We start from the raw sequence: 17162 nt of genomic DNA on the forward strand, positions 1-17162 counted from the left end.
GCCGATGCATCGGTGCATCCCTAAGAATTATATATTAGCTCATGTTCATACTTTTATTGATTTACCTTTAATTTTATTAATATACCCAAACGTGGGGGAAATAATGTAATTTGGTACAGATGCTATTTATAATGTCAACAAGTAAGATGAAATTCTTAAAGGTTAAAATATAAAACATTGCGATTTTTATAAAACAGGCTTCTTAAATGAAGTACATATATATTACCACATTATATATTAGTTGTCCCTGTCACGTGTCAGCGTTTGTTTGGACTTTCAATTTGAGTTTTGCTTGGTTCCTGTTTGCCTTTGTTCTTTTCCCGCCACTCCTTTGTTTCTATGGTTACCGTTATTATCAGTTCAGTTATATCACCTGTTTAGTCATTATCGTCATTAGTGGTTGCCAAGGCGTTTTATTTTTAAAATATCGGCATCCGCCGATACGTTTTTCTAATTGGCCGATGTGTTGGAAGCGGGACTTTTATTTTGACGGGCGGTGCTGAGAACACCAGCGCCTGAGAAGAGAACAGCAGCGCCTGATCACACAGCACTCACTCACATTCTCCGTCTTCATCATAGCGACCTCCCAGACACCACAGGATTAGACTGGAAAGAGACTGTCAATAGTTTCTGGTAGGGCTGTGCTGGTAAACTTGACAAGGTGGTCCGCCAAAGTTTTTGCATGTGAATGCTGTTTTACATGAATATTATGACACGAGTGAAGCGCAAAGCTTTGTTTACAAAATAAATAATAGGTTAGCAATTAAATGTTACATCGCAGCCATGGAAAAGTTTGGATTCATGACGACGACTGAGAGAGTTGTGCGTGAGCCCATAAATTTAAGCTTTGTCGCTTTGAATTCTGGTTTGCGATCTGGTTGCCCGATTATCAGCGAATTTAACAATATTCCACTAGTTATATAGAAAGCTTGAATTGCATCAGCACCGAAAACATGGAGATTTTATTTTAGAGAATAATCGTACAACCTATAGATATTCTATAATTAAATCAACTAATCGAATATTCAAAAATCGTGACTCATCCCTGCATGGAATCTCTTGTTTCTTTTCCAATATCTTCAGTCGCATCTCACCCATTTCCGAAAGGGATTATTATACGCTCTTCATTTTAGTTTCGCTTTCACTGTCCTTGTTGTTTCATATGTTACAAGCCTGGCTCAAAGCAAGCAACAGAGTAGGGAAAGACCACACGCGGAATAGCGATATATAGATATATATTAGATTTATTAAATAAATAGAATTTAACAGAATAGATTTTATACAGTCAGTAATGAAGTTGGCTTTGAAAAATAAAAGTGTAAGCAATCAGTGTAGTGCAGTGCAGTGAATAAGCAAAACAAAATCCTAAACGGTGCGGGAGAGATGGAACGGCGGCGGCTTTTCCCCCTGGTCTCATCTGAAGCGTTTTTAAAGGCCTAGACCAGGAACTGATTAACACGACTCCAAACACCTGCGCCCAGCTCACCTGTAGGAGACAGACGCAGCCCACAGACAGGAGGAGGAGCCAAGCAAAGCCGTGAATATATATATATATATATATATATATATATATATATATATATATATATATATATATATATATATATCATTATTATTATTTTTTATAGGAAAATTTTTATATATTTTTTTTTTATGAATAAACGTCAGATGTTAAAAATACTCAACTTTGTCTAGGGGTTATGGCTTGGACACTCCGCCCAAGCCTGCAAAGCAGATGCAAAATTGTTACTTGAGTCCAGCAGGCCCCCCCCTCCACTCATTCCCTCCCCAGTAATTCCAACTACCCTCCCTCGAACCCAAGGCTCCAGCAAGTAAGGAGACTAGGCAGAGAAAGAGATGGGAGACACCAGAGAGAGAGACAGACAGGACAAGACACTGACTCACTCCGGCTCACACGGGGCACGGGACAAGGCATCAGCCATAATGTTGTCCACACCCCGGATGTGCCGGATCAGTAGGCTATACGGTTGTAAAAATAACGCCCAGCGCATAAGGCGCTGACTTGGGCTCTTTAGAGAATATAAGAACGTTAGTGGGTTATGATCAGAATAAATGGTAACCGGAACAGCACCCCCACTTAAATAAACATCAAAGTATTGTAATCCCCATATTAAAGCCAGTGTTTCTTTCTTGATGGTCGAGTAATTTTTACTCGATTTTTTGAGAAATTTACAAATTTTTTGAGAAGAAACACACTGGCCGGTCTACGCCTTGCTCATTCCTCTGCAGGAGTACGGCCCCAGCACCCACGTGGCTAGCGTCGACCTGCATCTGGAATGACTGGTCCATGCGGGGAGCTATTAAAACAGAAGCAGATGTTAACAACAACTTCACATTATCAAATGTGGCCTGACAAATCGCAGTCCAATCAAATTTAATACGGCCCTTCAAAAGGTCGGTCAATGGGGCAACGACAGTGGAAAAGTTAGCACAAAAGCCACGATAATACCCCACCGTTCCTAAAAAGCGTCTGAGGCGAGAGGCGAGCTTCAACTAGCCGTGTAAAAAGAGCATAGATACGCTCAAGATGTTCAGACCTCCCGTCACTATACACGACCACATTGTCCAAATAAACAGCACAGCCCTGTAAACCAGAGACTATGCGGTTCATTAGTCGCTGAAATGTGGCGGGCATATTGCGTAACCCAAAGCTCATCAAAGAGTACTGAAAGGGCTGAAACCTCCTGAGCCCGAGGTGTCAAAGGAACCTGATAGTAGCCTTTAAGTAAATCAAACTTACTTACGATAAACTGAGAGAGAGCCTTCACCACCGACTTGGTAGAAATTGTACGTAACGCATAGGCAACGGGGTAACGGGTGGCCTGACACATCACAGTCAAAATGTAAACACACCCTGACTTAGATGGAGGCAATGGTCCAACACAGTCGATTAGCAAATGCTCAAATGGGTTCCCTATAGCTCTAAAACAATTAAATTACACAACTCTTCAAAGGTAGAGACGCCTACTGCTGCACACCAACGATTGAAATGACAACTCAGCTCTCTTACTACCTCTGTATAAGTCTGCTTTTCTCCCTTCTTCCAATTACAAAATCACAGTCTATATGCTTCTGGAACTAACTCATATACTTTAAGCACAGCATCTTTCACGCTTTTATAAATCATTCTTTCAGGCACAGACAAAGCAATAAACGCCTCCTGCGCTTTTCCAACTAGAACGCTCTGGAGTAACAACGTTCGTTCAGGATCACTCCACCCACGATCATCTGCCACACTTTCAAACAGTGAAAAGAACACATCCGGATCTTTCTCATTAAACCTTGGTAGCAATCTGGCCATATTGGAGATATCAGGGGTGCGCGCTGGTCCAGTCGGAACATTGCCACCGGTATCACCAGTAATTTTCCCTTCTGCAATCAACCTAAGACGTTCTAAAGCAATTTCTCGATCACTTTTGATTTTATCATATTCTAGTTGACGTTCAGCTTCTCTCTCTCTACGTTCGGCCTCACGTTCAGCTTCTCTTTCTCTACGTTCAGCTTCTCTCTCTCTTTGTTGCATTTCTCAACTCTTTTTGTTGCTCAAAGGTAAGACCAAAATTACTGCGAGACTCACCCAATGTTGCCAGTGGCGTTGAAGCACCTTCAGGCTCCAACTCATCCATTGAAGCTATTGATGGGAGAACTTTTCTTTCAGCCAATTGAGTTCTAACAGCCTGCCCTATCTGCGCCAATTGCGCATTTTTTTTCACGCCCAATTCAAAATTATAATGTTCACTAACGTCACGCAACTGCTCCTTAGTCAACGTATCTAAAACCTGATCTGATGGAGCAGCGAAAAAATTATCAAAAGTATCCATTCATTGCCTCTGCCGTTTTGCTTTAACCCTTAAACCAAATTTTTAAATAAGCACGTTTATCAATGTAAGTGCGGCCACCACATTGCAGTTACAAGACAAAAACAAACGGAGCTGCCCTGCACACATCGATCCACTTCATGCATACCCCAAGAACAGAGATTTTTAATACACGATATCAGCGGCACCTAACTTCCCCAACAAAATGCCGTTAAAGCAGGCATCCACGACTGTGCCCTCCGCCCAGGATATAGCACAAAAACAAATAACTAAAATAACAAACAAGCGTTAAGCGCTTAGCAGGGGTTCGCAAAGCTCCAATGGCTACACCATCAATTTGTTATAAATAATTTTTGTCTCGCAAACACAGCGAAGGCCCGCACTTACCCAACAATGAACCACCCCCAATACTTTAACCTGGCTGTATTTAAACAACCCCAGGCACAAACAAACCAAATTATCTCCTTGTCTCCCACACCGACGTAATGCAACAAAATTTCCAAACCTAATTAAACTGATCCGCGTGTGTCTTTCCCAATAATTTACCATGCGTTAAATGCCCAATCAACTTTACTGCACCGGATCACCATAGGATCCGAATACAGTCAACAAATTAGGCACGTTAATCAAAATGGCCTACAATACTAAGGGCCCTATCTTGCACCCAGCGCAATTGACTTTGTACACCGACGCATGTATCATTCCTATTTTGCACCCGTGCACAGCGGACTTTTCCCTCCACAGACGCACGTCGGTTAACTAAGAAATACACTTGCGCTCGCGGGGGCGGTTCAGCGCAAAGAGGAGGCGTGTTCCGGCGCAAACATTCCCTCATGCTATTTTGAAGGTTTAGAAAACAATTCCGCCACTAACCGAAAAAAAATAGTTTAACCCTCTGGGGACCAAAAACGCGCCCGCGCGTAATAAACACTAAATGCTCTGTTAATTTTGATCTTTCATTTTCGTGTAATACATCAATCGATCCTGTTCAGTTTCTATTTTTTTTCTGTATACTCACAATAAAAATAAAGTGTTTCGCTTTTTGACAAATAAAGAAAAATTAACATGATGCGATTTCTGCCTTCTCTCTGTCAGTAAACTCCCATTTGAAACGCGTTCGAAAATGATCTATAACTCCGCGAAAATTCAGTCAAACAGGCAAACAGACCCACGGGCATAAAGCTTGAGATCGCATCTTTTAAATGAAGTAATTTATATAAAAAACAAATATTCTCAGCTTCTGTAATCTGTTTAAAAAGAGAGCGACTCCAGTCGAGCTCATTAGGAGATCATTCAAAAGTAATGTGACCACTCACCGGAGAGCGCGTGCTATTCAAACGCAAATTCTGAGAACGCCCACATCAGCTGTAAACAAAGCGCGCCGCGAGTGAGGCATAATATAGCCTACCTTATGGAGAAAAGATTCCTCAGAACAGTGCTGATATGAGGAGCAATATCTCCTGATATGAGGAGCAGATCCCTCATATATATATATATATTTTATATATATAATATATAAAATACTATTTTTGTCAAAAATAAAGTCATAGACTAAGATGTTAGATGTTCCAGTGTTGGCTATATTCAAACTAATGAATACATATGATAAAATGTAGGCCTATAATATAATATAATATAATATAATATTTTTTTTTACAAAGAAAGAGTACACTTGAAATATTGTTGAAATTGTAATTATTGTTGTAATTGTAACATTTTTAATAAAATAGCAAAACATATTTACAAGAGAGATGTAAGCGAAATCTTAAATGGTCAATATAAGTCTAAATACATCTTTTGTCCTTGCATTGTGGCTCAGTCAGTGTCACACCTGAATGAATGGCTCATTAGGCAGAGTCATTATGCAGAGTCATTATGCAGAGTGGGTGGGACATTGTAATCTAAGGTGTAAACTACTCCTCCTCCTCGCATATTGGCTTTCCAAGCAAAACCTGTTTTACACCATTTAAATCAATGTATTTTTTTTTGTGAACGATAAAGCAAGACTATTTTCACATCATTTTAAAGCTAGAACTCAAAGGGACAACATCCATTAGTCAAAAGTCTTGTGGACACATATTTAATATGTGTTTTGTGGTCTTAATTCAGCAACTTTCATTTTTATTTTTTCCAATAACCACGCATAAACATTATTCTCTCAAAAATACAAACATCTACATACACGTTGCTCGCATATTATGGTAGCCCTGTTTGTGCTATATAGAGTGAATTTACACCTTAGCCATTAACATGTTTATAAATAACTGAAAAAAGCACAAATGTCAAGGCATGTCAGAACATCTCAAGGGCCCCAAAAACAGCTTGGTCCCCAGAGGGTTAAAGTCAGTGGCGCGTTGCGCATGTTATTCAAATGCTATTTTAAGGGCGCATGCTTGGCATAATCAATGTTTATTTCACGTTACGCCCAAACCACACCTATGAATAATGAAGCTACTTCAGACCAACCCATTTTAGATTTGCGTCGGGCGCAAGAGTCATTTATCCCGCCGGTATAATAGCAACAGCGCCCAAGACCCGCCCACAAAGTTACTTGCGTTTTGCGCTTGATACTTGCGTTTCAGATCGTTAAAATAGGGCCCTAAGTGCGTTTAACAACGAACAATATTAACTACTCAAACCCAATTGAGAAATGCAAAAAACCCCGCATATTTACCGATCGATGGTTCAAAATCCCGGACGAGCCCCCATATCTGTTACAAGCCTGGCTCAAAGCAAGCAACAGAGTAGGGAAAGACCACACGCGGAATAGCGATATATATAGATATATATATTAGATTTATTAAATAAATAGAATTTAACAGAATAGATTTTATACAGTCAGTAATGAAGTTGGCTTTGAAAAATAAAAGTGTAAGCAATCAGTGTAGTGCAGTGCAGTGAATAAACAAAACAAAATCCTAAACGGTGCGGGAGAGATGGAACGCAGATGTTGTCTCATCTGAAGCGTTTTTAACCCTCTGGGGTCTGAGCTGTTTTCTGGGCCCTGGAGGTGTTCTGACCAGGGCTTAAAAACGAAAAAAAAATTCAATTGGTTCACTCCGAGCAGAATCAATATTTTAACGTTTCCGTTTTTGCGTTCCTCGTTAAACATTACCGTTCCGAAACCGGTTTGATTAGATAAAATACCGGTTAATAACGTTATTTTAATTTAGCCTATATTTTAAACAATATGTATAAATAAGACTAATTTTCACTCAAAAATAAGATAACACATGATAATTAAACTTGAACATTTATTTCATAACATTGTTAAAACCATTACAGAAATACCTGTATTAATTACAAAGCATAAACAGCTGGAAAAATATTGACCTGTTTTACTGGACCGTTAGACAATCGAAATTGGCACTCTTATGCCTAATTCTTTTCAGAAGAGTGATACAATTATTTGTACACACACACACACACACACACACACATATATATATATATATATATATATATATATATATATTGCAACACGAATTGTTTTAGAAATTACATGAATAAAAAGTAGGCCTATATAAACTGGATGATCATTGCTCTTTTAATGCACCGTCAACTGCTAATTTCAAAGCAAACACTGCGCAACACATCCTTGCATCACATAACGTTAACCAATTTCAGTCTGCTAATAAAGCACGATCATTTAATGCAATAACATTGTAAAACTACAACACATTTTCTATTTTTAATACAAAGCATTAAAAGTCTATAAAGAAAACATTTGACCTGTCCTGTTTTTGGCTACCTGAAAGACTATAGAAAAAATGTGCGATACTTGCTAGTAGGCTACTTATACGAAATCCATAAACTACTTGAGCTTAAAGTCCGTAGGCTAGCTTGTTTAAACGTACGAAAATAATGTCCTCCAATACCTGTGCATTCATTGAAGACCTACTCAGTGAGGAAAGAATGTAGGCTACTTGAGGCATGAAAATGCGCAATCTACGCTGACTTGCGTTACCGCGGGCGCGGTAGTGCAATTACATTCATAGCAAGTTTGTACAAATCTGGGTTAGTGAGAGCAACACTTGCCCAGTAGACTTAAAAGTACACTCACTCCTCTTAAGGTGTGCTTCTCTTGAATAGCCTATGCCGAAGAGATTGTCTGCCGATGACTGCTGCGCGGGCATTTCACTCGTCAACGTCACTCGTTAATGCGTCAACGTCACGCTTTGACTAAATTCATGATTGGTCAATGGCAAATTAAAATATTAAAGAGAACGATAAAATAACGTTATTAACCGGTTAATAGTCATTTTAAATAAACGTTTCTGTTCAGAACGATTAAAATTGATTTTGTTTTCGTTTTCGTTTTTGTTCCTGTTAAAATTTCGTTTGTTTCCGGTTTTCGTTTTCGTTCCTTGAACCGGTTCAGAGCCCTGGTTCTGACATGCTCTGACATTTGTGCTTATTTCTGTTACTTGTGACATTTTCATGGCTAAAGTCTGATTACACTGTATTCAGCACAAACTCTGCTACAATAATATGTCATCATCATGTATGTAAAAGATTGTAGTTTTGAGATAATGACATTTATGCGTGGTTTGTGAAAACACACACAAAAAAAACATATTGATTATTTCTTCACAAGACTTTTGAAAATTGTATGATGTAGCCTAGAATATTTGTTCCAAAACTATGTGAAAATCATCCTGACTGCTCATTCAGATAAGAAAATATATTGATTTAAATTTGATAAAGTTTTGTGTGAGAAAGCTTTATGCAAAGAGGCGTGAACATCATGAATATTTAATTTCTTTCACACCTGAGAAAGACAAAGACCCTCCCCTAACGGCCCTATTAGGAGCTATCAGGCCCTATCATTCTGAGCAACCTTGCACAAAGAATGAGGAGATTTAAAAAAGAATGATTTTTTGATTGTTTGGATTTATTTACAACACAACATGATCCAAATATACACAACAAATGACAAAAAAGCACATTATTTAACACACTGAACTAAAGACAGAGACTTAACCAGACTTATACACCTTTGTGCCATTCCTGAAACATAGTACACACACACACACACACACACACACATACACACACACACACACACACATAAACACACACACACACACACACACACACACACATATATATATATATATATATATATATATATATATATAATGAACACCAGGTTTGTTGTGCCTTGTAGGCATAAGCTATGTACTGTGCTGCATAAAATAATAATAGCAATAGCCTATAAATCGTTAAAAAGGAACACTTCAACACTTCACTGCACTAGAGAAACATATATTGATAATCATATGTTACTTCAATCTCATTTCATAATGTCATAACGAAAATAAACATTTGGAGTAAAAAAAAATGATGCCGATTGTTTGGCGCATTTTGCTTTCCAAACGCGTGCAGATAACATTTACTGAAGCGATCAAGCCACTCAAAACTATTAAACTAATTATTGTTATACATCTATGTTTCAGCAGATATCCATAAACACAGTATTTAACAGTAAACACGGTTCTAAACATTATAATATTCACCATAGTATACACTCATACTAGCCTACTTTTATCATGCTGTGTTTTATTATTGAATATAAAAACATCCTTGTGTCGGACATGTATTGCCTACCAGTCTAGTTCACATTTCAACATGTTGTCTATTTATAGATACATATACATGTACGATATTAGGCTTAGTTCATGTTTTTACTTCAATCTCATTTCATAACATGCATTTTAATCTGGCACCACCAGTTTAACATGTCTTACCTTAAAAATCTTCTCATCTTCAAATCGCGTTCTTCTAATTCTTCTGAGGTAAATCCAAGTGAAACAGCACAGCACAGCACAAACACAGTCTTCCAAACTCGATGAAAAGCAGAGGAGTAAGTTAACGAAGTCTCTAATTCTTTGTTTTGAGGTGATGAGGGTGTTTACAGGTCTGCATTTCTCCGCGTGGATCATTTGCATGTCAATCGCTCGTGCGCGCGTGGTCACATTAGAGTTAATGAGGAAGCGTTTGAGAAACTGTACATGCCGCTCCTTTCATACAGATTACTTAAACAGAGAATATTTGTTTTTTATATAATTTACATACTTTAAAAATAGAGACTCCAAGCGTTTTATAGACATGCGTTTCAAGTCTGTGTGACAAACATTCGCTGAGTTACAGGTCATTTTCTGTCGCGTTTCAGAATGAGTTTCACATTGAGAGAGACGGCAGAACGTGCATCATGTTTATTTTCTTTATTTTACGAAAAACACAACATTATTTTGAGTGTACACAAATAAAAGAAGACATTTAAGCGTTTTGATTAATGTATAACACTTACATGTAAAATCAAAATCAACAGACTATTTAGACTCTCTTTTGTACTGATAAGAAAAAAAGCGATACCGCCGACCCCAGGGGGTTAAAGGCCTAGACCAGGAACTGATTAGCACGACTCCAAACACCTGCGCCCAGCTCACCTGTAGGAGACAGACGCAGCACACAGACAGGAGGAGGAGCCAGGCAAAGCCGTGACACATACCTTTTACAACAAGTAGAAAAATGAAGATATCAGAAGATCGATGGTCTCTTTCCTGCTCGTGCCCCACATCCCTCTCAAAGCGCAGAGCGGTAGGCTATATCACGCATCTTTGTGTGGAAATATTAAACTAAAGTTCTATTTTTTTTTATTTTTTTTAAATAGATTCAACTTTATTATATTATTTAAGTTACCAGTATTTACTGATATTTATTTCAATGCTTTACAGGCTTTAGTGTGTTGTTTCTTTGACGGAATTGCTCAAATAAACACTTTTTTGCTCAAATAAACATATATTTTTTTTATTTCAAAACAACCCCCCAACCACCGCACCACCGCCAGTAAGGCAAGGCATGGCAAGTTTATTTATATAGCACTTTTCATACACAATGGAAATCCAAAGTGCTTTACATAGAATAAATTAGAATAATAAAAAGAAATAAGAATAATTAAAACAGTTTAGAAAAATAAAATAAAATACAGTACAGTACAAACAGTCGGACGAACAGCGGCACAGTGCTCATTCAGTAAATGCATAGGTAAACAGATGTATTTTGAGTCTGGATTTGAATGTGACTACTGTAGGAGCACATCTGATCTCTTCTGGAAGCTGGTTCCAGCTGCGGCTGGTATAATAGCTAAAAGCGAACTCGCCATGCTTAGAGTGAACCCTTGGTATTTCTAGCTGATGTGATCCTAATGATCTGAGTGATCTGTTGGGTTTATATTCAGTGAGCATATCTGCAATGTATTGAGGTCCTAGGCCATTGAATGATTTATATACCAGTAATAATATTTTAAAATCAATCCTAAATCTAACTGGGAGCCAGTGTAAAGACCTGAGGACTGGTGTGATATGTTCATATTTTCTGGTTCTGCTCAGAATCCTGGCGACAGCGTTCTGTATGAGCTGAAACTGTCTTATGGTCTTTTTGGGAAGGCCAGTGAGGAGTCCATTACAATAATCCACCCTGCTGGTGATGAAAGCATGCACAAGTTTCTCTAAGTCTTGTCTGGAAACAAAACATCTAATTCTTGCAATATTTTTCAGATGATAGTATGCTGATTTAGTTATTGCTTTGACATGACTACTGAAACTAAGGTCTGACTCTAGTGTCACACCAAGATTCCTGACTTGATTTTTAGTTGTTTGACCCCTAGAGTGAAGGTATGTGTTCACCTTGAGAACTTCATCTTTCTTTCCAAACACAATGACTTCAGTTTTGTCTTTGTTTAACTGAAGAAAGTTTTGGCACATCCAACTGTTGACTTCATCAATGCATTGGCACAGGGAGTCAATGGGTCTGTAATCGTTAGGCGATAGGGCTAAGTACATCTGTGTGTCGTCTGCATAGCTGTGGTAAGCAATTTGGTTCTTTCACATTATTTGGCTCGTTGGGAGCATATACAAGTTGAACAGGAGTGACGCAAGAATTGAGCCTTGAGGGACTCCGCATGTCATGGATGTCCACTCAGACTTTTGGTCTCTTATACTCACATAATAACCTCTCCCATCTAAGTATGACCTGAACCATTTTAGGACTATCCCAGAAAGCCCCACCCAGTTTTCCAGCCTGTCAAGAAGCATGTTGTGATCAACAGTGTCAAATGCAGCACTGAGGTCGAGTAGCACCAGCATTGATAATTTGCCTGAATCAGTTTTTAAGCGAATATTGTTTATTATCTTTATGAGCGCTGTCTCTGTGGTGCGGTCGGAAACCAGATTGAAAATTGTCAAAGTATCCATTCGAGCATAAGAATTTGTTCACCTGATTGAAGACAACTTTTTCAATGATCTTGCCTATGAAAGGAAAATTTGAGATCGGTCTATAGTTGCTTAATATGGTCTTATCCAGATTGCTCTTTTTCAGGAGGGGCTTGACAACTGCAGTTTTCAGGGAGTTTGGAAAACTCCCAGAGAGAAGTGAGGCATTTACCACTTCTAGAAGATCTGCTTCTAAACTGTTTAACACAGTTTTGAAAAAAGATGTGGGAAGTGTGTCAAGAGCGCAGGTTGATGTTTTAAGGTGCTGTATGGTTTCTTCCAAAATTTTGCCATCAATTTTCTTGAAATCAGACATAGTAACTACTTTCTCAGGTGGTTTGATCTGTCTGACCCCAGCACAACTCAAGGATGTGCTGATCACCTTTCTGATATTATTGATTTTCTCAGAGAAGAAAGAAGCAAACTCACTGCACTTGCTGTCTGAGCATTTCACTGGGAATCTGGCTTGGGTGGTTTGTCAGTTTCTCTACAGTAGCAAAAAGAGTGCGTGTGTTTAAACTGCTGTTTATAATATTTGAGAAGAAAGTCTGTCTAGCTTTGCCTAGTTCTATATTGAAAGCATGAAGGCTATCTTTGTAGATGTTATAATGGACTACAAGTTTTGTCTTCCGCCACATGCACTCTGCTTTTCTGCATTGTCTTTTCATATTTTGCACTGCTGTTGAGTTTCTCCAAGGTGCTTTTTGTCTGCGACACTTCTTCCTGACTTTCACAGGAGCAATATGATCAATTACATTTTTAACTTTTGAGTTAAAAGAATCAAGGAGAAAATCAACAGAGTCAGCAGATATGCTTGGTGTTAAGGATATAGCCTTCATACATAGTACACTAGTGTTCTCATTTAACCCTCTGGGGACCAAAAACGCGCCCGCGCGTTTTGCTCGTTTTTTTTTTTTAGCAATGAAAATAAACACTAAATGCTCTGTTGATTTTGATCTTTCATTTTCGTGTAATACATCAATCGATCCTGTTCAGTTTCTATTTTTTTTCTGTATACTCACAATAAAAATAAAGTGTTTTGCTTTTTGACAAATAAAGAAATATTAACATGATGCGATTTCTGCCTTCTCTCTGTCAGTAAACTCCCATTTGAAACGCGTTCGAAAATGATCTATAACTCCGCGAAAATTCAGTCAAACAGGCAAACAGACCCACGGGCATAAAGCTTGAGATCGCATCTTTTAAATTAAGTAATTTATATAAAAAACAAATATTCTCAGCTTCTGTAATCTGTACAAAAAGAGAGCGACTCCAGTCGAGCTCATTACGAGCCATTCAAAAGTAATTTGACCACTCCCCGGAGAGCGCGCGCTATTCAAATGCAAATTCTGAGAACCATTTCAGTCTGTGAAACGCCCCCACATCAGCTGTAAACAAAGCGCGTCGCAATCGAGTGAGGCATAAGTTTCCTCAGAACAGTGCTGATATGAGGAGCAATATATCCTGATATGAGGAGCAGATCCCGCTGAGGAGTGAGGTAGGCTGTTTTCTTTTCTCAAGTGTGGAATAACGTTATGGAATAACGTTAGTGTAGGCCTATGCAAACCGCAAAAAGATGAATCGCATTTCTATAATATGACTCGCCTTTCTGTGAGATGAATGAAGGGTACATATTTGTAAAGACTGTTTAGCCTAAATATGAATCGCGCGTCTGTGTGTGAAAGAATAAACTGCTTTGCTATAGCCTACTGAGATGAGTAAAAATCGACTGGAATATGTTGAAATAAAATGTATTTGTATAAGCAACGTATTAAACTGCAAATTTGCATTTATATGCCCTAATATTTCATAAAAACAACGTTACAGTCAGTCACTTGTTGACTAGATTTGGGTACAGTTTTTAGGCTACTGTAGAATATACTGCCACATCAAATAATCTTTTGTTTAGCAATTTCTGCTCATATCTAACGTTATATATTTATATAACTATATATAACTTTATTATTTATATATATTATATATATTTATATATATTATATATATATATATTTGCTATATTCAAACTAATGAATACATATGATAAAATGTAGGCCTATAATCTTTTTTCTTTTTCTTTTTTACAAAGAAAGAGTACACTTGAAATATTGTTGAAATTGTAATTATTGTTGTAATTGTAACATTTTTAATAAAATAGCAAAACATATTTACAAGATAGATGTAAGCGAAATCTTAAATGGTCAATATAAGTCTTCTTCTAAATACATCTTTTGTCCTTGCATTGTGGCTCAAGACTATTTCCACATCATTTTGAAGCTAGAACTCAAAGGGACCACATCCATTAGTCAAAAGTCTTGTGGACACATATTTAATATGTGTTTTGTGGTCTTAATTCAGCAACTTTCGTTTAAATTTTTTTTTTTAATTATTCTCTTAAAAATACAAACATCTACATACACGTTGCTCGCATATTATGGTAGCCCTGTTTGTGCTATAGAGTGAATTTACAAGTTGCCATTAACATGTTTATAAATAACTGAAAAAAGCACAAATGTCAGAGCATGTCAGAACATCTCAAGGACCCCAGAAACAGCTTAGTCCCCTTAGGGTTAAGCATCTCTTCTTGACAGACACAGATCTAGCTTCAATAGTAGGAGAGATCAATATATCAAAGAAAATACAGAAATGATCAGACAGTGCTACATCCTTAACCCTCTGGGGTCTGAGGTGTTTTCTGGGCCTGGAGGTGTTCTGACATGCTCTGACATTTGTGCTTATTTCTGTTACTTGTGACATTTTCATGGCTAAAGTCTGATTACACTGTATTTAGCACAAACTCTGCTACAATAATATGTCAGCAGCATGTGTGTAAAAGTTTGTAGTTTTGAGATAATGACGTTTATGCATGGTTTGTGAAAATACAAAAAACAATTGTCACTGAAATAAGGCCATGAAACCCATACTGATTATTTCTTCACAAGACTTTTGAAAATTGTATCACGTAGCCTAGAATATTTGCTCCAAAACTATGTGAAAATCACCCTGACAGCTCATTCAGATAAGACAATATATTGATTTAAAAACTGTAAGACGTGTTTTGTGTGAGAAAGCTTTATGTGAAGGGGCGGATCACCTCATTAATATGCAAGCCTTTCACACCTGAGAAAGACAAAGACACTCCCTAATGGCCTATTAGGAGCTATCAGGCCCTATCATTCTGAGCAAGCTCCCTCAGCTCCACCGTGGCCCATCAGTCCACCAGCTCTGCCGAGCTCCCTCGTCCCCCTGGCTTTGCCTTGGTCGTTCCTCGCCCTGCCCTCGCCTCGAGACTACACTCCTCTGGCTTCTCCTTGTCCCTTCGTTTCTCTGGCACCGTTGGGCTCCTCACTCCCTCCAGCTCCACCTTGGTTCTCTGTCACTCCGACTCCACTGCAGCCTTCTGTGTCCCCGCCTGCACCTCAGTTGCCAGAGCCTGCGGCATCGATATGTCCTGCAGGATCCTCTGTGTCGCCTGGGCTCATCTGCTCTCCAGCTCCACCCTGTTCTCCTCTCCCACCTGCTTCCTGTCATTCGGCCCCCTGGAGTTGTCAGGCCTGCCTCCACCATTGCTCCTCCCCCCTTCGGCTCTGCCCTGGCCGCCTGCTCCGCCCTGGTCCCTCCTGCCTTCTCTCTGCCCTTCACCTGCTCTTCGGCCTCCTTCTGAACCCCCTCCCTCCCTCCCTCCTCAGTTGGTCTGTCTACGGCACGAGGTCGCGCCTTCCGGGAGGGTGAGGTAGTCACGTGTTAGAGTTTGTTTGGACTTTCAGTTTGAGTTTTGCTTGGTTCCTGTTTGCCTTTGTCGCCACTCCTTTGTTTCTATGGTTAGCGTCATTATCAGTTCAGTTGTATCACCTGTTCATCGTCATCTATCTCACCTGTGTTCTGTTAATCAGTGTAATGTGTGTTTGTATTTAAGTTCCATTCTGTTCAGTCAGTCCTTGTCTGATCTCCGTTGTATTTAGTGTGTGTGAACCTTCTGCCCGTCTTCTATGTACCTGTATTATTTATATTGTGAGTAAAAGTTTGCATTGGAACTTTTGATTGTCCTTCTTCTGCCTGCACCACACCGTGACAGTCCCTCTGTATCTCCCAGTAATTAGACATTTTAAATGCTTATTTTTTATCAGTAATTCTGTAGTTTAATGTAATAATAATGTAATGTAATATGTAGATCGAGATATTTACAAATAAACATTTATCAAAAGCCTGTTGTATCATATTTGATGTACACATTTTAAGATGTTCTTTCTACAAAAAAGTTTACTTTATCAAGTTCAAAATCTTTTTTTTTTAAATCTTTTTTTCTAATTTAGTAAATATTAAGTAAAATAACTATAAATTTAATTTCAGTAATTGTTATGGATGCTTTTTTACTATCTTTAAATTAATGATATATCACCTATTGATCACCCTGCATGCTCTCTAAGATATCGGCATCAGCCATCGGTTAAACTTAATCTTGAAATATTAAAAACAAATACGATTTCTTAGGTTTAAGTAATCTTAGCTTTACTTAAATTATTAAAGATTTTATATCAAAAAGACATGTACATGTAAATGAAGGCAGTTTTAGTATTATAGTGAAAGGCCTTTAACTTGCCATAAAAGTGTGAACTGTCTCATCTAATAGTGTCGGTGCAGTCAAGTCAATAATATTGTTGAATATTAAGTGTCCCCAACTAAGGAAGCCAGAGGCAACAGTGGCAAAAACCCAAACTCCATCAGGTGACAGAAATAGAGAAGAAATCCTATAGCTATAAATCTTAACACAAATATTATTTTTCAAACATGCTTCATTTTATCTATTAAATTTGTCACTGAATAAAAATTACTAATGTACTGGAAAAAAGTAGTTTTTGAAGATGAATGCTGTTTGAATGCATTGTATGCTGTTTATGTAAAAAAAAAAATATATATATGTATTTATTTGTATATAGAAAATGTATTGTATGTGTTCCATCTAATTCTGTGTTATGATTTATTTTAGGTTAAATGATTGTAACTTAACAGACAAAAGCTGTTCAGCTCTGGCTGCAGTTCTTGGATCAGA

General features: G+C 38.1%; 1 protein-coding gene across 1 annotated transcript in view; it reads left to right on the forward strand.

The window, feature by feature from the left end:
* LOC311292519 (uncharacterized protein) overlaps positions 1–17162 on the forward strand; it is a 679077-nt gene that overhangs the window by 575108 nt on the left and 86807 nt on the right. The gene's annotated exons all lie outside the window — the stretch shown is intronic.

Source organism: Rutilus rutilus (genome assembly GCF_951802725.1).
Source record: "Rutilus rutilus genome assembly, chromosome: 6".
Taxonomy (NCBI): domain Eukaryota; kingdom Metazoa; phylum Chordata; class Actinopteri; order Cypriniformes; family Leuciscidae; genus Rutilus; species Rutilus rutilus.